The following is a 23,195-nucleotide window of genomic DNA, read 5'->3' as shown; positions in this document are numbered from 1 at the left end:
CTATTTACAAAGATAATTAGGAAAAAAGGAAAAGAACCACATGTTTATAACAGTTGTGTTTCTGGTGGGTAAGAACTGGCTATTGTAAGGATGCCCATTTATCAGGCATTGTGGTATATGATTGTGATGAAATACTACTGTGGTAGAAGAATGATGAGCTACATGATTTTAGAAATAATGAAAGATTTGCATGAAATAATGAAAGTGAAAAAATGAGCAGAGCCAAGAGAATATTGTACATAGTAGCACTGTATTAAGAACAACTTTGGGTGAAAAACTTATTTCATCTATTACATATGAAGAAAGACGCTACCTCCATCCAGAGAAAGAACTGATAAGCTAAGATATGTAGAGAATAATTTTCATATATGAACATACATTATATAAACACACACCTAATTTGTGTCCAATGGTAAGCATCTTTAGAGTGGAAGAGGGATGGGAAGAAAAAGATCTTTACATGATAATTTTATTGTTTATTTGAAAGGAATAGCAAGTTGTACATAGAACATTTGCAGTTTTATGTAAAATAAATCTTTTTCATTATACTGCATGATGGAAATGCTTGTTTTATTCCATAAATTAAAAATAAAATTTTCAAAAAAATTACCCCTTCCAATAGTAGAGAAGATAGAGATCATTATGAACTGTCAGGTAAAGTTATTATCACTGATATTTTTGTGCGACTACGTTTTTGGTATAAAAGAGGATTAAATTTTGGAGGGTGAAGGAAAGAAGCCTTTGCCTTGAAATGTCTGTGATGAAATAGCACAAAGCCTTATAGAAAAAATAAGAAACGTTTCTAATTGTTCTCTAAAAATAACAAATATATTGTTGGGTTTTTTTAATGGGGAGAAGATAAATCAGTCTCTATGGTATCTTGCAGCTCTAAATATGATTCTCTGATGCCCACAATTTCTAGTGTTACAGCACAGGAGAAAGAAACCTGTCCCATGGTCTCTGGCCTGAGACAACATTTCAGGAAAGCAGTCAGTGGCACTCACCTTCCTGAGCCTGGCTGTCAGGGAAGAAGCCATTCCCTCTTCCTCCAGGTTGTCCTCCTGTGGCAGAGCAGAGGCCACAGAAGGTAGAGCTGGGGAGGAAAGGAGAAGCAGGAGAGTGAGGGGTCATGCGGGGGGGGGTCTGCCCTTTTCAGACCAGACGTTCCCACTTCTCCCCACAGAAAGATCAATGTGCATCAATGTGTCTGCTTTCCCACTCGATTTTTGTCAACTTAAAAAAATAGGATGGGTATTTCCTGTTCTGTTAATCTGGACATTTTACTTCTTACAAGTATTCACCCATTTCATTTAAGTTGTTGGTTTTGTTGTCATAAAATTGAACAAAATAGTTTCTAAAAATATTCTTTATTTCTTCATTGTTATTTTTTCTTTTTTTTTTTACTTTGATACTGGCAATTTGGTTTACTGTTTTCTTTTCAGTCAAATTAGCTAATGATTCATGTATTATTTTGTTTTCAAAAAGCCATAACTCCAAGTTTTAACATATCAATGTGTTTTTATTTTCAGTTTTCTTGATCTCTTCTTTTATATTTAAATTTTCAACTTTGTTGTTTTTATTTTAAGATAAAATTTTATCCCCTCCTTCATTAACATTGAAAACAATTTTAACTTTGTATTTTTAAAGTTGTAGGTTCCAAATTCTATCTCTCCCTCCCCTCACTCCTCTCTGAGATGGTCAATAATTTTATATAAGTTATACACGTGCAATCACATAAACATATTTCCATATTATTCATTTTGTGGAAGAAAGCAGAAGGAAGAAAGGAAAGAAGGACCCTTCATCAGTTCTTTCTCTAGTAGTGGATAGTACTTTTCATCATAAGTCCTTTGGGATTATCTTGGATCAGTGTATTATGGAGAACTGCTAAGTCATTCACAGTTGTTCATTATAAAATATTTGCTCTTACTCTATACAATGTTCTCTTGGTTCTGCTCACTTCACCTCTCATCCGCTCATGTAAATCTTTCCAGGTTTTTCTGAAATCATCCTGCTTCTCATTTCTTATACCACACTAATAATCCATTGTGATCATATACCAAAACTTGTCCAGCCATTCTCAAACTGAGATGCATTCCCTCATTTTCCAATTCCCTGCCACCAGAAGAAGAGCTGCTATAAATATTTTTGCAAAAGTAGATCTCCCCCCCCCCTTTTTTCTCTTTGGGCTACAGAACTAGTAGTGGTTGCTGAGTATGAACAGTTTTATCCCCTTTGGGCACAGCTCCAAATTGTTCAACAGAAAAGTTGAAATGTATAATTTAAAACAAATTGCTTTTCTGGAGGGGAGAGAAGGAATTTGGGACTCAATTTTTTTTTTTTAAATGGAGGGGTAGACCCAAGATGGCACAGTAAAGGCAGGGACTTGCCTGAGCTCTCCCCAAAGTGCATCCCTAAAATTAACAAAGATGCTAAAAGATGTAAAAACCTCAGTGTTGAATGAGCTGTAGGAAGACAGGTACACTAATCCACTGCTGGAAACGCCTTGGATCAATCCAATATTTCAGGGAAACAATAAAGGGGAGGGAGGAAATAAGCATTTATACAGCTCCTGTTATGTGCTAGGAACTGTGCTAAGAGCTTCAAATATACCATCTCATTTGGCCCTCACAACAACCCTGAGTAGAAGGTGCTTCTGTTAAGCCCATTTTGTAGACTAAAAACCAAATCAAATCAGTCAGATGGTGAAATCACCGATCCACTCAAAATTTATTGTGCTATTAGAAAGGACAGATTCCCTTTTCTTTTTATTGTTAATGTACCCTCCTCACCAGGTAAAAGAAGTGTGCACAGGAATGTGCTAAATAGACCACAAGCTTATAAACAAATAAAAATAATAATAGCTGACATGGATATAATGCCTAATATATACCAGGCATTATCCTAAGCACTCTACAATGAATATCTCATTTTATCCTCACACCCACCGTGGGAGATATGTGTTTTTAACATTTCCATTTTATAGATGAGGAAGCTGAGGCAGAGATGAAGCAACATGCCCTTGGTCACCCACCTAGTGCAATTTTCTAAGCCTGGATTTGAAATCGGGTCTTCCTGGCTGCAGATGTGATCCTCTGTTCACTGTACCAACATGCCTAGTAGATATGGCCACTTTTCCCCAAGGACCACAGCCCTCCATACCTCCCTCTGTGAGTTCCAGGTAATTTGGTGAATGGTGGTGGAATTAATTCCAGCTGGGCTAGGTCTGGGTCATAGAATCCTGGCCTGCAACCACTCCTTGTTTGGTCACAGGGAGCATACATAGGGAAAGGATCTTCTTTTGAATATAAGCAGAAACCTATAAACCATAAGAAAGATGGATTGAGTATGTGAGATTGGCCCTGTCAATACATATCTCTGGCTTCATTTTCTTCATTTGTAAAAACAAATGCTTTGAGGGCATCTTCATTTGTGAGCCATTCTAAATCCTCTGATCTTGAGTGAAGGGAATACTTGGAGGAAGGAACTATGGCATCTTTTATGTTCTAGATGACAAGGAAAACTGGGACAAGTTGGAAGAGAGGTTAAGGTGATAGATGCTAATCCACTGTACTCTGCACTCCTGGATTCAAATCACTTTCTTGTGGGTGTCTTTTATCTATATTCACATCATCCTGGATGTGTCTTACACATGTGACTATACCTCCTTGAAAGTGTCTGACCTCACATCATTCCAGAAGCTAAGCAGGGTCAGGCTTCAATAACATGTGGATGGGAGACTGCTGGAGAATATTTGTTACTGCATCTGAGAGTCAGCGTAGTACAATGCATACAGTCCTGGACTTGGAATAAGACTTATTTTTAAAACTCACCTTAGAAATTTAGTAGCTGTGTGATTCTAGGCAAGTCATTTCTTCTCTGTACGCTTCAGTTCAGTCCTCATCTATGCAATAAGGGCTTTGGTCTCAAGAAGATTTTTCAAAAATCAAGGAAAATTATGTGTTTTTCCCCAAAATCCACAGTGTGTCTCATCATGAGTTCTCTGGGGTTGTGGATGGCCATTCAGTTGATTAGAAATCTTACCGCTTTAGGGGCAGGTAGGTGGCACAGTGGATAGAGCACAGGCTCTGAAGTCAGGATGACTGAAGTTCAAATCTGGCCTCAGACTTGAGACTTACTAGCTGCATGATCCTGGGCAAGTCACTTAACCCAAACGGCCTAAAACAACAACAACAACAACAACAAAAGAAATCTTAGAGTTTTAAAATTTGTTTCTTTTTCTAGTACTATTGCTAGTTTATAATTGTTCTTTTGGCTTTTCTCACTTTACTCAGCATCAGTTCATATAAATCTTTCCATGTCTCTTTTAAATCACCTATTTCCTCATTTCTTATAGCATAAAAGTATCCCATTAAATACACATTGTACAATTTGTCATTCCCAATTTTTTTTCTTTGCTGTCACAAAAAGCACTGTTCCAAACATATATGTGTGTGTGTGTAATCCTTTTCCCTCCTTTCTTAATCTCCGTAGAATACAGGTCTAGTAGTGGGATATCTAAGCCAAAAGTCATGTACTATTTAGTAACCATGGGGAGATATTTTCAAAATTTTCTTTTTAGAATGGTTAGACCCATTCATAGCTCCTCCAATAATTCATGCATATGCTTTTCCCCTATAACCCCTCCAATTTCTTCCTGTTCCTTATTTTTTATCACCATTGTCAATCTGATGCTTCTGAGATGGAGCCTTAAAATTGCTTGAATTCGCATCCTTCAACTAGTAATAATTTGGAGTATCATATTACATGGAGATATCTATATCTATATCTATACATATAGATATAGATATTGTTTTTCCCTTGGGAAACTGATGTTCATATCCTTAGTCCATCCACAAATTGAGGAATGGTTCTCATCCCTATACATCTGAATCAATTCCTTATATATGTTGGAAGTTTTTATTAAACTGGCTAGAAAAACATCTGCCCCACCCACAAATGTTTCTCTTTCAATCTAAGCTTTATTAAATTTTTTGTACAAAACATTTAAATTTTCATAAAAATTATCCAATTCATCTTCTGTGATTCTTGTTTGGTCATGAGTTTCTCCTGTGTATGTTATAGGTAATTTTTCCACGTTGCTCTAATGTGTTTATGATGTGATCTTTTATGCCTAGATCACACACCTATTCAGAGCTTACAAGGTGGGAGCTTTTGGTCTAAAGCTCACTTCTTCCATATTACCATACAATTTTGCTAGCAATGTTTTATCAAATATTGAATCTTTGTCCCACCAAGTTGGGTCTTTGTGCTCACTGAATTCTAGTCTACTAGTTTCCTCTCTGCTGTTGGTATTCCTAATGTTCTCCTGAAGGATCTATTTTTAAACCAGGATGAAATTATTTTGAGAAATACTGCTTTGTAGTATTGTTTGAGATTTGTCACTGCTCAGTCTCCTTTGTACACATTTCCCCCCCTTCATTTTCCCTGAGATTCTTGGCTTTTCTTTCTCCATCAGAATTTTCTTATTATATTCTCTCACTTTATAAAATAACCTTCTGATAGTTTGAGTGGTGTGGCACTGAAAAAAAAATTAGTTCAAATACTGTTATCATTTTGGTAAGAAAGGCTCATCCTATCCAAGAACAAATAATAGTTTTCCAATTATTTAGGTTTGCCTTTACTTCTTTAAACATTGGTTAATAGTTTCATTCAAAAAGTTCTTATGTGTATCTTGGTAGGTAAGGTCTCAAATATTTTATATATTCTGTAGTTTTGGTAAAAGTAATTTCTTTTTCTATCTCTTCTTGCTGAGTTTTATTGGTGTGATATAGAAATGTTCATGCTTTCCGTAGACATGTATAATATTGCTAAATTTAATAATTATTTTAATTAAATTTTCATTGTCTCTCCAGGGTCTTTAAATATACTATCTTATCTGCAAAAAGTAATCATTTTGTTTCTTCTTTACCTTCGTTTACTCATTCTTTTTCTTTTCTTACTTCTACAGCCATCATATCTAGCGATAAGTAAAATACCAGAGGCAACAAGGCAAATTTACCTTTGATTTTGTTGGAGAGGAATTTAATTTATACCCACGACACAAAATGCTGACTCGTCTTTGGATGTGTGTGATGTACGTATGATTAATAGTACACCTTTTGGATATATGTGCATCCAAAAGGAACACTTTTAATCATATTAATGAAAGGTACATTTATTCATATTTCTCCATGTCCCAGAGTTCCTAAGTGGGTCCCAAATCAATCCACCTGGGTGGAAACATAAGTGAAAGTGTTCCAGGTCTGCTCTATAACACCACCTTCCCTTTTACATTACATTCAAAAGCCATGAATTATTTCAAGTTGAGAAAGAGCTGATTTGTGATGGAAGGCCTCCCACACTACTCACATTCATAAAGAATTTATCCAGTATGAATTCTCTGATACCCAGTAAGATGTGGCTTCTTCTTGAAGGCCTTCCCATATTCACTACACACATAAGGTTTTTCTCCAACATGAATTTTGGATGTCTTAAAGATCTGAATTGCAATGGAATGCTTTCCCAAACTCCTTACAAATCTCGCCAGGAGGAATTCTCTCTTTTTTTAAATATTTATTTATTTTTAGTTTTCAACATTCCCTTCCACAAGTTTTTGAGTTCCAAATTTTCACCCCATCTCCCCCCTCCCCCCACCCCAAGATGGCATGCATTCTGAATATCCCTTCCCCTACTGTTCTCTCTTCTATCTCTCTCCCCTTCTCTTATCCCCTTCCCCTTCTATTTTCCTGTAGGGCAGGATAGACTTCTGTACCCCATTACCTATATTTATTTCCCAGTAGCATGTGAAAACATTTTTTTTAACATATGTTTTTAAAACTTTAGCTTTCAAATTTTCTCTCTTGCTCCCTCCCCACCCACCTCATTGAAAAAGCAAGCAACTCAATATAAGTTGTACATGTGCAGTTATGTAAAACAGGTCCATAGTAGACATGTTGTGAAAAACTAACTCTATTTCCCTTAATCCTATCCTGCCCTCCCATTTATTCTATTCTTTCTTTGGGCCCTGTCTTTCCTCAGAAGTATTTACTTCTGATTAACCCCTTTCCCAATCTGCCCTCCTGTCTATCATCCCTCTGCTCTCTTGTCCCCTTTCCTCACCTATTTTCCTGTAGGGTAAGACAGATTTCCATACCCAATTGAATGTGTATGTTATTCCCTCCTTAAGCCAAATCCTATGAGAATAAGATTCACTCATTCCCTCTCACCTTCCCCCATTTCCCCTCCACTGCAAGAGACTTTTCTGTTGTTTTTTTTTTGAGATAATTTACCCCATTCTACCTCTCCCTTCCTTCTTCTCCAAATATAATCCTCTCTCATCCCTTCATTTTATTCTCCAGATATGACCCCTTAATCTTCAACTCACCCTGTGCCCTCTGTCTATCTATCTACATATACATACATATAATTTTTTTCCTCCAACTACCCTGATACTGACAAAGGTCTCATGAGTTATAAATATCATCTTTCCATGCAGGAATGTAAACAGTTCCACCTTAATAAGTCTCTTATGATTTCTCTTTCCTGTTTACCTCTTCATGTTCCACTGGAGTCCTGTATTTGAAAGTCAAATATTCTATTCAGTTCTGGTCTTTTCATCAGGAATGCTTGAAAGTCCTCTATTTCACTGAATGACCATTTTGTCCCCTGAAGGATTATCCTCAGTTTTGCTGGGTAGGTGATTCTTGGTTGTAATCCTATCTCCTTTGCCCTCCAGAATATTATATTCCATGCCCAGCAGTCCTTTAATGTAGAAGCTGCTAAATCTTGTGTTATCCTGATTGTGTTCCCCCACAGTACTTGAACTGTTTCCTTCTGGCAGCTGGTAATATTTTCTCCTTGACTGGGGAACTCTGGAATTTGGCTACATTATTCCTAGGAGTTTTCCTTTGGGGATCTCTTTCAGGAGGAGATCTGTGGATTCTTTCGATTTCTATTTTGCCCTCTGGTTCTAATATATCAGGGCAGTTTTCCTTGATAACTTCTTAAAAGATGGTGTCTAGGCTCTTTTTTTGATCATGGCTTTCAGATAGTCCAATAAGTTTTAAATTCTCTCTCCTGGATCTATTTTCCAGGTCAGTTGTTTTTCCAATGAGATATTTCACACTGTTTTCTAATTTTTCATTCTTTTGGATTTGTTCTACTGTGTCGTGATTTCTCACAAAGTCACTATCTTCCAATTGCTCTATTCTAATTTTTAAGGAAGTATTTTCTTCAGTAAGCTTTTGGACTTCTTTTTCCATCTGGCCAATTTTGCTTTTTAGGGCATTTTTCTCCTCATTGGCTTTTTGGACCTCTTTTGCCATTTGGGTTAGGCTATTTTTTAAGGTGTTATTTTCTTTAGTGTTTTTTGGGGTCTCCTTTAGCATCACTCTCAGTTTTTCCTCTACTTTTCTAACTTGCTTCTCAAAATCGTTTTTGAGCTCTTCCATGGCCTGGGACCAATTCATATTTTTCTTGGAGGCTTTGGATGTAGGGGCTTTGACTTTGTTGTCTTCTTCTGGTTGTATATTTTGATCTTCTTTGTCACCAAAGTAAGATAATATAGTCTGACTCTTTTTGCTCTGCTTGCTCATGATCCCGGCTAATTACTTGAGTTTTAAACTCTTTGTTAAGGTACAAATCTGCTTCCAATGTGGAGAATGTACTTTCCCAAGCTTTGGGGATTTGAACAGCTGTTTTCAGAGATACTTGTAGGGCCCTGTAAATTTTCAGTTCTTCCAAGGTGGTATGATAAGGGGCGAGGTGTTAACTCCTTTCCTGCCCTGTGACTACAAGTACTCCTTTCTGTCCTGTAACTGTGAGGAGGGGGCTCCTCTCTACAACCACTACAAGCTCCACCAAGCCAGCGTTCCTCCTCACCCCAGTACCACTGCCCAGAACTGTGGCCCAGATCCAAACACAGACAAAGCAAGAGACTCCTGCCTCAGCACTGGCAAAGAGATCCCTGCAATCCCTCTCTGATCAGCCACTGGATTCCCCCTCAGTCTGTGGGCCGCAGCTGCCCCCCCCACAGGGCCACACTCTTGGGGAATGGAGCTGAAACCCCGCCTTCCTTTCTCAGCACTGACACAGACTTTTCCCACTGACCTTGTAAGTTGTCTTTGGCATTGGTGGATTGAGGAGTCTGGAAACCTCCACAGCTGCCCACGATTCAGTCCTCTGAGGACCGCTCCAGGTTTGCTAAGGCCTGCGTACTCACACCGCACTGTGCTGCGCTACCAGCCCAGCACGATACACCTTTCTGATCGATCATCCAGATTGTCTTGGGCTGGAAATTTGTTTCACTCTGTCTTTTTGTGGGTTCTGCTGCTTCAGAATATGTTTAGAGCCATTTTTAATGAGTATTTGGAGGGATTTGGAGGACAGTTCAAGCAAGTCATTGCTTTCACTCTGCCATCTTGGCTCCGCCCCCCTGAGGATGAATTCTCTGATGGATATAAAGTAGTGTCCTCCATCTAAAGGCCAATCTACATGCATTGCACTCTTAAGATTTCTTTCCTGAACGAATTCTTTGGTGTTGAGTAAGCTGGATCCTCACTCTGAAGGTGTTCCCACATTCATTACATCCATAAAGTTTCTCTTCAGTATGACTTTTTTGATGTCAAATAAGATCTGACTTCTAGGGGAAAGCCTTCCCACACTCCTTACATTTATTAAGGATGTTTTAAGTATGAATTGTCTGGTGTACAGTAAGATATTTCTTTCTCTTGTAGGCATTTCCATGTTCATTACATTCATAAAGCATCTCTCCAGCATGAATCCTCTGAGACTACTAAGATGGTCCTTCCTCTGGAAGGCCTTTCCATATTTTCTACATTCATAAGGTTTCTCTCCAGTATGAATTCTCTGACGCTGTGCAAGGCACTTCTTGTTCCTGAGGGCCTTTCCACATTCACTACATTCATAAGGTTTCTCTCCAGTATAAATTCTCTGATGCTGAGGAAGGCACTCCTTGTTTCAGAAGGCCTTTCCACATTTACTACATTCATAAAGCTTGCTTCAGCATGAATTCTGTGATGCATTGTAAGTTGTCCCTTATATCTGAATGCTTTTCCACACGCACTACATTCATATGGTCTCTCACCAGTATGAACTCTCCAATGCATGGTAAGTAGTGTCTTAATTCTGTAGGCCTTCCCACATTTACTACATTCATAAGGTTTTTCTCCAGTATGAATTTGGTGATGAAATATAAGTTGTGTCTTATCCCTACAAGCCTTCCCACATTCACAAGGTTTCTCTCTAGTGTGAATTCTGTGATGCACTACAAGTTGTGTCTTAAACCTGAAGGCCTTTCCACATTCACTACATTCATAAGGCTTCTTTCCCGTATGAATGCTGTGATGCCGAGTAAGGTACCTCTTGTTCTTGAAGGCCTTTCCACATTGGCTACATTCATAAGGTTTCTCTCCAATATGAATTCTCTGATGCACTCTAAGTTTTGTATTACTCCTGAAGGCGTTCCCACATTCACTACATTCATAAGTTTTCTCTCCAGTATGAATTTTCTGATGCACACTAAGATGTGACTTCCTACTGAAAATCCTCCCACATTCACTGCATTCATAAGGTTTCTCTCCAGTATGAATTCTCTGATGAACAGTAAGGTCTGATTTCCTCTTGAAGGCTTTCCCACATTCACTACATTCATAACGTTTCTCTCCAGTGTGAATTCTGTGATGCAATACAAGTTGTTTTATCCCTACAGGCCTCTCCACATTCACTACATTCATAAAGTTTCTCACCACTATGAATGCTGTGATGCCGAGTAAGGTACCTCTTGTTCTTGAAGGCCTTCCCACATCGGCTACATTCATAAGGTTTCTCTCCAGTATGAATTTTCTGATGCATAGTAAGATGTGACTTCCTACTGAAAATCTTCCCACATTCACTGCATTCATAAGGTTTCTCTCCAGTATGAATTCTCTGATGCACTCTAAGTTCTGCTTTATACCTGAAGGCCTTTCCACATTCACTGCATTCATAAGGTTTCTCTCCAGTATGAATTCTCTGATGCGCAGCAAGATGCTCCTTGCTCCTGAAGGCTGTCCTATATTCATTAAATTGAAGAGGTTTATCTCCAGTAAATTCTCTGCTCTCTGAAAGGAAGAATATAGAGCTGATAAACCCTCCCTTTTTTACCCTTTCCTAAGCTTCTTAGTTGTTCAAAGCTTTTAGAACTATTCTCTTGTCTTCTCAATAGAGAAGGCTAGTCTCACTAGTTTTTCACTAAAAATCAATTTATCTACCCAAAGGCTCTAGCTTCTGGGATAAGAACTCAGTATTTGACAAAAACTGCTGGGAAAATTGGAAAACACTATGGCAGAAAATTGGAAAAGACTATGGCAGAAACTAGGCATAGACCAAAATCTCACACCATCTATCAAAATAAAGTCAAAATGAGTACATAACTTGGATATAAAGGCTGATAGTATAAGCAAACTGGGAGAGCAAGGAATAGTTTACCTATCAGATCTATGGAGAAGGGAAGAATTTAGGCCAAATAAGAGATATAGAGAACATTATGAAATTTAGAATGGATAATTTTGATTACATTAAATTAAAAAGTTTTTGCACAAAGCCAATGTAACCAAAATTTTTACAGCCAGTGTTTGTGATAAAGGCCTCATTTCTAAAATAGCTAGAGAATTAAGTCAAATTTACAAGAATATAAGTCATTCCCCAATTGATAAATGGTCAAAGGATATGAACAGGCAGTTCTCAGATGAAGAAATTAAAGCTATCTACAAAATCATATGAAAAAATGCTCTATATATCTGATAGGTAAACTATTCCTTGTTATCAGATCTATGCAGAACAGAGGAATTAATTCATGACCAAACAGGACATAGAGAACATTACAAAAAGCAAAACAGATCATTTTGATTACATTAAATAGGAAAGTTTTTGCACAAAGCCAATGCAACTAAGATGAGAAGAAAAAAAAAAAGAAAAAATGCTCTAAACCACCACTGATTAGAGAAATGCAAATTAAAACAACTCTGAGGTACCACATCAGACCTATCAGATTGGCCAACATGATAAAAAAGGAAAATGATAAATATTAGAGAACATGTGGGAAAATGGGAACACTAATGCATTGTTGGTGGAGTTGTGAAACGATCCAACCATTTTGGATTGCAATTTGGAACTAGGCCTAAAGGGCTATAAACATTGACCCAGCAATAGTAGTTCTAGGGCTGCATCCCAAAGAGATCATACAAATGGGAAAAGGACCCATAGTAACAGCCACATTGTGTGATGACTAATGTTGATAGTCTCAGCCCTTCTTAGCAATGGAAGGATCTAAAACATCTCTAAAGGTCTTATGATGGAAAATGCTATCCACATCCAAAGAAAGAACAACAGAGTTTGAAATCAGATCAAAGCATACTATTTGCTATTTTTTTCCTTCTCTGTTGTTTTCTCTTTCTAGTGGATCCTCCTATTGGTTCTAATTCTTCCTTACAACATCAATAATGTGAAAATGTTTAATAGGAATGTGTATATGTATAGCCTGTATCAGATTACACACTGTCTTGGGGAGGGAGAGAAAAATTTAAACCTTTAACAGCTTATGAAAGTGATTATTGATAAATGAAAATGACAAAATGATAGAATGAGGTTAGGATTAATTAATTAATTAATTAATTAAATGTTTAAAAAAGTAACAGCAGCAAAGCAACATATTAAAAAACAAAACAAAAGAAAATATCAGAAGAGAACTAAGAAGCAAAAAGAGCACACAACATAATTATGTTATAAGGCAGAATGAATTCATACAAGTGAGGCAGGAGAATGCCTGCTTAAGAGAAAAAAATTTTCAATGAACACAAGAGAAATAATTACCCTGTACTAAGGCAACAACTTTCTTTCAGAGTGGAGGTACATTTCAGTAAAGGGATACATAAAAAAAAGTAACTGCTTGAGATAAAAAAAGAAGTTTGAAAGTCTCAGCTCCTCTCAACAGGCCTGAGAAGCTTTGATAGGCCACTGTGCAACATTTTACAAGAGCTCTGACCTAAAATGACCAACACATCACTATTTTGCAATGACCATTCTGCTTGGTTTTTATGAAGTCACCTGGACAGCTGTTTCCTGGAATATCTGCCTCTGGCATCCAAGACACTTCCTTTCTTTCCAAATGGTAGAGCTCATCTGGTTTGGAAACTGCAAATCCTGTTGTTGAAAATGAAAAAATATCAGGGTGTCATCTTAGAGTTCCATCATGGAACAGATAGATAAAACACTCCTTCCAATTCTTAGTAGAAAGGTGGAGAAATACGGGTGCTGAATGTATCCTACACTACCACAGACACTATGTTATCTCATTTTGTTTCAGATTTTTGTCTTTCAAACATATGGCGCTCAGAGGCAGCTAGGTGGCACAATGGATAGAGCAGCAGCCCTGGAGTCAGGAGGACCTGAGTTCAAATTTCACCTCAGATACTTGACACTTACTAGCTGTGTGATCCTGGGCAAGTCAATGAATCCCACTGACTAGCCAAAAACAAACAAAAACATAAAAACATGTGGGGTTCAAAGGGCTGAGTGGAGGGAGAAGTAGGGGGGTTTTTTTGGTGTCAGGAGGAGAAATTACATATTTTTTTTAAAAAGTATCCATAAACTTTAATAAAAGAATTCAAACTTAATTTAAGCCCTCTTTGGAAAAAAAGTAGGCATGCTAGGAAGATCTCAAGGATGGCAGAAAGGACCACCAAAGTATATTCTATATTATGGTACAATGGATTACTGCATAGGACTTAGGAAAAACAGGTCATTTGATTCACTCCCTACTTAGACAGTGGGGAACAATTTATATGACGAAGAAAATATTGATTTGAAGCAACAGAGAGGGGAGGATACATTCTCAAGGATATCGACAATTCAAGAACTAAATTTCCAGGTATAGTAAAGACCTTCTTAACTGGAAAGAGGTAATACAAGTAATGTGTCTCTTGGCTACAAAAGCATCAGGAATATGTTCCTCTTGTATGCCAAAGAATAACTGTTAAAATCTTGAAAGCTGTCATAGTATATATTAAGACTTCAAAGGGGTAGCTGTTCTTACCCAAAAAGACCAAGTTCCTATACTTCTCCAGCATCACATCCCTGTACAGCGTTTTCTGAGATGGGTTCAATTGTACCCACTCCTCCTGGGTGAATTCCACAGCCACATCCTTGAAAGTCACTGATTTCTAAAATAATAAAAACATTGGTGCTTACCCATATACAGCTCTTCTATAATGTTCAAATGTAAACTGCTTGCCAGCAGGGTGACAGAATGCAGGGCATTAGGACACCAAGTGGTACAGGGAATTGAGGTAACTGAGTCAACCACACTAACTCCATTTTGTTACTGAATTCTGGGGGTAGCTCGGTTCTGTTTCTGTTCAATTACAGGTGTAGTCCAACTTCTGTCTTGTGAGAAAATTTTATTCAATTGTGGGAATTGGGAAAAAACCTATTGCACTGTTTGAACTCAGCCCCACATGGCTGAAAAACCAGAACACAGACACCTGCTGTTTAGAGACCATTAATACCGAAGAACTGAGGTTATGCTGACCAGAAACCCAGTCAAATCCAAAAAGACTGAGATAAGGAGTTCTCATGATTCTACATCTCAAGCAACCAATGTCTTCTCTGAAAACCAGACCCATATTGAACAAGTTTTTTAATCATACATTTCCAGAATGCTTGTTTTATTCCATAAATTAAAAATTAAATGGACATAAAATGTTAGAAAATAGTTCCTGTTTGATTGGTTTGTAAGCTCCTTAAAAGCAGGAGTCATTATTGCCATCCTTTGTACCTTTGGCACTCTGCACAATTCTTGCAATTTGTAGGTACCTACTTAAGTCTTATTGTTGTAAATGATTCCAATGAGATAAATTTTCAATGTGTTGTCTTTTTTTCTACTTCTGCCCTCTGAGCTGAAGCAGTAATTTGGCAAATTCCTTTTCTACTTGCTGAAATAAGCAATGAAAATGGAATGGTTGAAGATAGCTATCACGTGGTGCCAAGGCTTCTCTCCTGATCTAAACATGCTCATTTCTTGTGACCAATCAGCCTGTTCTCTTCACAGCTAGGGCAGTTACCTTCCTCTTTTCACCTAATCGTTGCGTATCTTCAAAGGGGCAGCTCTGAAATGAAGACCACTGTGTTCAATGCTCCCAGAACCATAAGAGGAAAAGCAAACACGTGCAAACAATTTTTTACTTCTGAAAAGGACGTTAAAGAACCATAACTTTCCAATTCATATATTTAGGCCTGGAAGAGACTTTTACAGCCTAATGTGCTCATTTACAAATTAGAAAAACGAGGCCCAGAGACAGAAAGCGACTTGCTTAAGGTCAAAAGGGGAGTAAATAGTAGATGTGCACTTTGAGCCCAGTTCCTTCTGGCTTCAACCAGGGCTCTTCTCACTGTACCATCTTGCCATTCATTTCTGTATAACAAGATTCTGCACAAAAACATTCACAAGAGCACTCTTTGGGGCAGCAAAGAACTGGAAAACAACTGAATTCTCGCCAGTAAAGTATAATTAGGAAAAAAATAGCATACGAATCACACTGTCATTTACATAGGTAAAAGGACAAATATGAGAATTCTGACAAGCATTGGAAGATATGCATTAACTGACACAGTGTAAAATAAGCAAACCCAACAGAAAATGATATACAAAATTACAAAAATACAGTTTTTTTAAAAAACAATGAAAAAATGTTGAACCATGAGTAACTGAAAAAAAAAGTTGAACATATTACTTATCAGCCTTATGGATAGATGAACAATTTAAGAGACAGACAGCAAAGCCATGTATAAAATGGACAGTTTCAATTACATTAAATTAAAAAGGTTTTGTATAAATAAAACAAATAAAGCCAAGATTAGAAGGAAAGCAGAAAACTGGAAAGAGGTAATACAAGTAATGTGTCTCTTGGCTACAAAAGCATCAGGAATATGTTCCTCTTGTATGCCAAAGAATAACTGTTAAAATCTTGAAAGCTGTCATAGTATATATTAAGACTTCAAAGGGGTAGCTGTTCTTACCCAAAAAGACCAAGTTCCTATACTTCTCCAGCATCACATCCCTGTACAGCGTTTTCTGAGATGGGTTCAATTGTACCCACTCCTCCTGGGTGAATTCCACAGCCACATCCTTGAAAGTCACTGATTTCTAAAATAATAAAAACATTGGTGCTTACCCATATACAGCTCTTCTATAATGTTCAAATGTAAACTGCTTGCCAGCAGGGTGACAGAATGCAGGGCATTAGGACACCAAGTGGTACAGGGAATTGAGGTAACTGAGTCAACCACACTAACTCCATTTTGTTACTGAATTCTGGGGGTAGCTCGGTTCTGTTTCTGTTCAATTACAGGTGTAGTCCAACTTCTGTCTTGTGAGAAAATTTTATTCAATTGTGGGAATTGGGAAAAAACCTATTGCACTGTTTGAACTCAGCCCCACATGGCTGAAAAACCAGAACACAGACACCTGCTGTTTAGAGACCATTAATACCGAAGAACTGAGGTTATGCTGACCAGAAACCCAGTCAAATCCAAAAAGACTGAGATAAGGAGTTCTCATGATTCTACATCTCAAGCAACCAATGTCTTCTCTGAAAACCAGACCCATATTGAACAAGTTTTTTAATCATACATTTCCAGAATGCTTGTTTTATTCCATAAATTAAAAATTAAATGGACATAAAATGTTAGAAAATAGTTCCTGTTTGATTGGTTTGTAAGCTCCTTAAAAGCAGGAGTCATTATTGCCATCCTTTGTACCTTTGGCACTCTGCACAATTCTTGCAATTTGTAGGTACCTACTTAAGTCTTATTGTTGTAAATGATTCCAATGAGATAAATTTTCAATGTGTTGTCTTTTTTTCTACTTCTGCCCTCTGAGCTGAAGCAGTAATTTGGCAAATTCCTTTTCTACTTGCTGAAATAAGCAATGAAAATGGAATGGTTGAAGATAGCTATCACGTGGTGCCAAGGCTTCTCTCCTGATCTAAACATGCTCATTTCTTGTGACCAATCAGCCTGTTCTCTTCACAGCTAGGGCAGTTACCTTCCTCTTTTCACCTAATCGTTGCGTATCTTCAAAGGGGCAGCTCTGAAATGAAGACCACTGTGTTCAATGCTCCCAGAACCATAAGAGGAAAAGCAAACACGTGCAAACAATTTTTTACTTCTGAAAAGGACGTTAAAGAACCATAACTTTCCAATTCATATATTTAGGCCTGGAAGAGACTTTTACAGCCTAATGTGCTCATTTTACAAATTAGAAAAACGAGGCCCAGAGACAGAAAGCGACTTGCTTAAGGTCAAAAGGGGAGTAAATAGTAGATGTGCACTTTGAGCCCAGTTCCTTCTGGCTTCAACCAGGGCTCTTCTCACTGTACCATCTTGCCATTCATTTCTGTATAACAAGATTCTGCACAAAAACATTCACAAGAGCACTCTTTGGGGCAGCAAAGAACTGGAAACAAACTGAATTCTCGCCAGTAAAGTATAATTAGGAAAAAAATAGCATACGAATCACACTGTCATTTACATAGGTAAAAAGGACAAATATGAGGAATTCTGACAAGCATTGGAAGATATGCATTAACTGACACAGTGTAAAATAAGCAAACCCAACAGAAAATGATATACAAAATTACAAAAATACAGTTTTTTAAAAAACAATGAAAAAGATGTTGAACCATGAGTAACTGAAAAAAAAGTTGAACATATTACTTATCAGCCTTATGGATAGATGAACAATTTTAAGAGACAGACAGCAAAGCCATGTATAAAATGGACAGTTTCAATTACATTAAATTAAAAAGGTTTTGTATAAATAAAACAAATAAAGCCAAGATTAGAAGGAAAGCAGAAAATTGGAGGGAAATTTTAATAGACAGTTTATTACATGAAGGTCTCACATCTAAAATACATACAGAACTTTGTCACACGTATAAGAATACAAATCATTCCCCAACTGATAAATGGCCAAAGGCTATGAACAGGCAGTTTTCCAACGAAGAAGTCCAAACAATTTACAGTCATATAAAAAATGCTCTAAATCACTGCTGATTAGAGAAATATAAATTACAATAACCTTGAAATATCATGTTACACTTACCAGATTGGCTAAAACAACAGAAAGGGAAAGTAACAAATGTTGGAGAGGATGTGGAAAAACTGGGACACTAATTCATTGTTGGTAGAACTGTTAAATGATCCAATCATAGTGTATTTTACGCTACCAACGGCACTATGTCAGTTGATTTTGTTGGAGACTTTTGTTTTTCAAACGTGTCGAGCTCAATGTGCTGGGTGGAGGAAGAAGTAGGGTTTTCTTTTTTTTCTGTTTAAGGTGTTATGGGAAGCAGGAGTTACATTTTTAAAAATGCATCCACAAAACTTAAGCAAAGAATTCAAAAACAGTTTAAGTCCTCTTGGGCAAAAAAGTAGACATGCTAGGAAAACCTCAAGGATAGTACAAAGTACCACTGAAGGATATTTTATATTATGGTAGAATGGATTACTGAGTAGGACTTAGGAAAAAATTGTTCATTTGACTCATTCTCTGCTTTGACAGTGGGAAGACTTGTGTATAATGAAACCTATATTGGGATTAAAAAGAAATTCTTGGATTTGAAGCAACAGAGAGGGGAAGATACATTCTCAAGAATAACAACAAATCAAGAAATCAATTTCCAGGCATAGTAAGCAAAGACCTTTTCCTTGGAAATAGGTAGTACAAGTAATCTGTCTCTTTGCTACAAAAGGATCAGGAATAGTTTCCTCTTGTATGTCAAAGAATAACTGTTAAAATCTTGAAAGTTGTTATAGTATATATCAAGACTCCAAAGGGGTAGCTGTTCTTACCCAAAGAGACCAAGTTCCTATAGTTTTCCAGCATCACATCTCTGTACAACTTTTTCTGAGATGGGTCCAATTGTATCCACTCCTCCCGGGTGAATTCCACAGCCACATCCTTGAAAGTCACTGATTCCTGAAATAATAAAAACATTGGTGCTTACCCATATATAGCTCTGCTATGAAGTTCAAATGTAAACTGCTTGCCAGCAGGGTGACAGAATGCAAGGCATTAGGACAGCAAATGGTACAGGGAATTGAGGCAATTGAGTCAACCACACTCACTCCATTTTGTGACTCAATTCTGGGGGTAGCTCAGTTCTTTTCCTTTTCAATTATAGGTCTGGTCAAATTTGCGTTCTGAGAAAAATTTTTTCAATTGTGAGAATGGGTTGAAAATCTTATTGCATTATTTGAACCTAGCCCTTTGTGGCTGGGAAACCAGCACACCTTCACCTGTTGTTTAGAGACCCTTAAGTAACGATCATGGACTGTGTGCACATTTATAGACAACAAAAAATCCAGCTGACCTGAAAGAGGAACAGCTCTTGTTGCAAGAGGACCCAGCAGGTATCGAATCCAAACAGCCGCCCTGAGTCAAACAAGGCTGGGAAATGAAGGCCAGCTTACTGAAGTGGGGGCTGGAAACACATTTTTCTGGAGTGGCCACAATCAAGGGGAATGCCCAAAGTTGGTGTAATTGTGCAATCAAAACTAATCCAGTGATAATCATTTAAGATCAATTGATCCCCAATAAGGGCCAAAAAACTGAATTAATCTTTTTCTCTCTGAGTGAACTAAAAACACCCCTTCCTGTGTCAGCAAATTCCAGGACCAGATGGAACTGACCAGCATTGTTACTGTTCGTTATCATTAAGCCCAGGATGTCTGGGACCAGACACTCTCTTGAATAATGGGACTCTTCTTCTCTTGGGCTATAATTTCAATTGACACTTTGACATTCTCCTATTTTATTGTATTTGCAACCTATTCAACTAAGAAAATTCCTTCCCCATGCTACATGTTAAAAAAACATATGGAGGCTGTACTTTTTGTAACACAGACATCCTGAGTCTGATCACTCTAAACTGTATAAAACCCTTCTCATTTTGCTTAATCTCGGACTCAGAATCACGTTCTGGCTCCCATGTTGATGATGATTCGCTAGCTAAAAGGGAATAAACTATACAATCATGTGTCACCTAACTTGTTTGCCTTCTTTAACCAAACTTTCAGGTCAACACCAGTCAACAAGCTTATAAGCCCACCAAAAGGAGGGATCTTCAGGATCTGTATCTTGCCACTGGATTCAAATGGCTCTTGAGGAGCCTGGTGACCTTGTACAGTTCACCCTCACTTAAATCCAATTCATTTGCAAGTCATGGCATCATCTTCCTCATGACTTGGTCCCTCTTCCAGAATGAAGGACAAACCACCTGTGAGTAGTCTGAGCTGCCCATCTGGGGACCCAACTGGCCAGTTCCACTTGGGAAAACTCGGCTCTTTCTTCTCCTCCTCTCCCTTACCTCCAAACCTCTCCCTTGGTCTAAGTGAGCTATCATGCCCTTGGCATTTACTGGTTAGATTTCTTTCTTAAAGACCATGCCTTAAACCCAATTCACTCAGGCTCTCTTGGGCTGGTCAACAATAGGTCTCAGCCCAAGCCCACTAGGTGGTCATCCTTTGGGGCTCCAGTAGCCAGTTTACTAAGTAAATAAAAATTCTTTGTTTTGACCAGAAACCCTGAGGGTCTTCCCCTCCCAGACTGATTTTATTTACTTACTTTTTGTTAGATAAAAGGGGCCATTCCTCCCCACCTTTCTAAACCAGCCTTAATCACTGAATAGGGCTTTGCCTCACTCCAAGCGAGGACTCCTAATAGACCTTAGCTTCAAAAGGCCAAGGTCTCCCACTGCATCCTGGGCCACCTCCACTCTTCCTGATCTCTATCTTGCCACTGGACTGAGGTGGCTCAGGAGGAGAAAGTGAGACCAGTCACCTTTCCTCACACCGCAAGTCATTTGCAAGTCATGGCATCATCATCCAGATGTCATTTTCTAGAAGAGGACTCACAAAAAAATACAACCATCAAGGGCATGTTAATGTACTTGTTTTCCCAGGGGTGATCTAGAATTTCTCATTTTACTTTGCTGTCAATTCTGCCAAATTGATGACTGTGAGGGGGAACCTCTGAGAACCCTCATTTCCCTTCATTCCTACCCTTTATATTTTCAAGAGGAATAGGTGGGCAGCTAGGTGGCAAAGGGGACAGAATTCCAGCACTGGAGTCAGGAGGAACTGACTCCAAATTAGGCCTCAGACACTTGACATTTACTAGCTGTAGGACTCTGGGGAAGTCAATTAACCTCCACTGCTGAAGGGGGTAAAGGGGGGGAGGAAAGGAATAGGTATTGTATCTTGTCAGCCTTATCTACATCTACCCATATAACCATAACCATATTCTGTTTATTGTTTATATTATGAATATAGTCCACTATGTCAATAGTTTTCTTAATTTTGAACCAAACATGAATGCCTTAAATAACTTCAATCTCATAATGAAAAAGCTTTATGAAATGGTGCTGTAATCACTCACTGTTTTAGGTAACATCTTTCTTTGTTGAAAGAATTCAGTACAAGGTTTTCTTTTTCCGTATTTTCAAACACCTTATGTAATATTAAAATGATACATGAAAATTCCAAAGGACAAATTAGAAAATATGACTAGAAAACTGATGAACTTTGACTGCACATTAAAGCAAATTCTGCTTCACTTTCATTTTCCTTCAATTTTTTTTTTTTGCACCAGGGCCAACAGGGAAATGTTTTGCATTACCTCACACGGAAAATGGGTGTCCTATTCTTCTCAGTGAGTGGGGGAAAGAACTGGAAGGTGGGTAAGAGGTGCATAAGAATTTGAAACACAAAATTAAAAAAAAACCAAACAACCACAAAGGAAATGTATGGCCCTTTTTTGTGGGGGAGAAAATAAATCAGTCTCTATGCTATCATTTAGTTCTAAATAGGATTCTCTGATGCGCACAATTCCTAGTATTACAGTACAGGAGAAAGACACCTATCCCACAGTCTCTGGCCCGAGATGCTATTTCGGGAAAGCTGCAAGTGTCACTCACCTTCCCGGGCCTGGCTGTCAGGGCAGAAGCCATTCCCTCTTCCTCCAGGCTGTCCTCCTGGGGCACAGCAGAGGCCACAGAAGGTAGAGCTGGGGAGGAAAGGAGAAGCAGGAGAGTGAGGGGTCACGCTGGGGGTCTGCCCTGCTCAGACCAGACATTCCTACTTCTCCACTACGGGGAGATCAGGGAGGGAATCAGGGGCTGGGGAAGATGCTGGGAGGGGGCCAGTAGGATACGGTCATTTCTCTCCGGGGGGGGGGGGTTCTGTCTTGGGGCCAGCATCTCTTTAGAGACAAACTACAGGACAGACAGGTGACCCTTCCAGCACGGGAAGGCACGGGGCCCCGGCAGCATCAGGGAAGGCTTCCCAGAGAAGGGGCTACCCAGGAGGATGCTGGGAGGAGGAGATGAGGCCACGGGAAATCCGCACTGAGGACCAGGCACACACACCGGGGGCACGTTCCCTGGGGCTCTGGGCACAGGGCAAGGCCTGAGGGCTGGAGGGGCAGGCCCTGACCAGGGTCACGAGATGCGAGAGTGACCCAAGGAGGATTAGACCCCGCCCCCAGGCTCAGCCTCAGCCTGGTCGGCCTCCAACCCCCGCCCGACCCCTGAGCAGGGGCCGCCCCCACACCCCTGGGAGCCCCTTGGGGGCTTCCTGCCTTCTCTAGTGGACGCCCCTCCCATTCTCCGGGTGCTCCCCAGCCAGCCCCCGGTGCTCCGACCCTGCCGCACCCCCGCAGCCTGCTCTGCCTGGGCCTGGCCCCGCTCTCGGCCCCGCTCACCCCGTCACAGTTCAGTCCAGGACAGAGAAGGGAAAGCGGGAACCAGCGAACGTTGAAGAGGCGGAGAAAAGAGGAAGCGGAAGTGTCGTCCTAAGAAGGAAGCCCTTCCCGCCCTTGAGCTTTGAAAATGCCCGTGAGGCGAGCATGGCGTTCTGGCAATCGTAGTCTGGAGGCTGAGGCGCCTTCTGCGCATGCCTGATGCTTGGCCCCTCCCCCGCCTGGAATTGGTCTTGCCTCCCTCCCTGCCGCCTTCCTCCCAGGAGCCCCGCCCTCTCCGCTCCTCCCCTCATCTCCTGCGTGGTCTTCACAGCGCCAGAGCTCACAGAGAGTCACCAGGCGTGGGGTCCTAGACCTCGAGGGGCCTTGGGGCTCC

At 39.3% G+C, this 23,195-nt stretch overlaps 1 pseudogene across 1 annotated transcript in view; it reads right to left on the bottom strand.

The window, feature by feature from the left end:
* LOC110196293 (uncharacterized) overlaps positions 1-22,992 on the bottom strand; it is a 49,028-nt pseudogene extending 26,036 nt beyond the window's left edge. Inside the window, exons 1-7 of the transcript XR_013484428.1 lie at positions 22,823-22,992; positions 22,038-22,126; positions 18,913-19,039; positions 13,108-13,203; positions 9,804-11,123; positions 9,563-9,720; positions 6,369-6,430 (exon numbers count right to left, since the gene is read on the bottom strand). The product of XR_013484428.1 is annotated as an uncharacterized LOC110196293 (transcript). The remainder of the gene's footprint in view (positions 1-6,368; positions 6,431-9,562; positions 9,721-9,803; positions 11,124-13,107; positions 13,204-18,912; positions 19,040-22,037; positions 22,127-22,822) is intronic.
* Positions 22,993-23,195: the final 203 nt, after the last annotated feature.

Source organism: Phascolarctos cinereus, unplaced genomic scaffold (assembly GCF_003287225.1).
Source record: "Phascolarctos cinereus isolate Bilbo 61053 unplaced genomic scaffold, phaCin_HiC Scaffold_2;HRSCAF=192, whole genome shotgun sequence".
In the NCBI taxonomy this organism is placed as follows: Eukaryota; Metazoa; Chordata; class Mammalia; order Diprotodontia; family Phascolarctidae; genus Phascolarctos; species Phascolarctos cinereus.
Note: the sequence above shows the minus strand (reverse complement) of the source record. Positions and strands in the feature narration are given on the sequence as shown.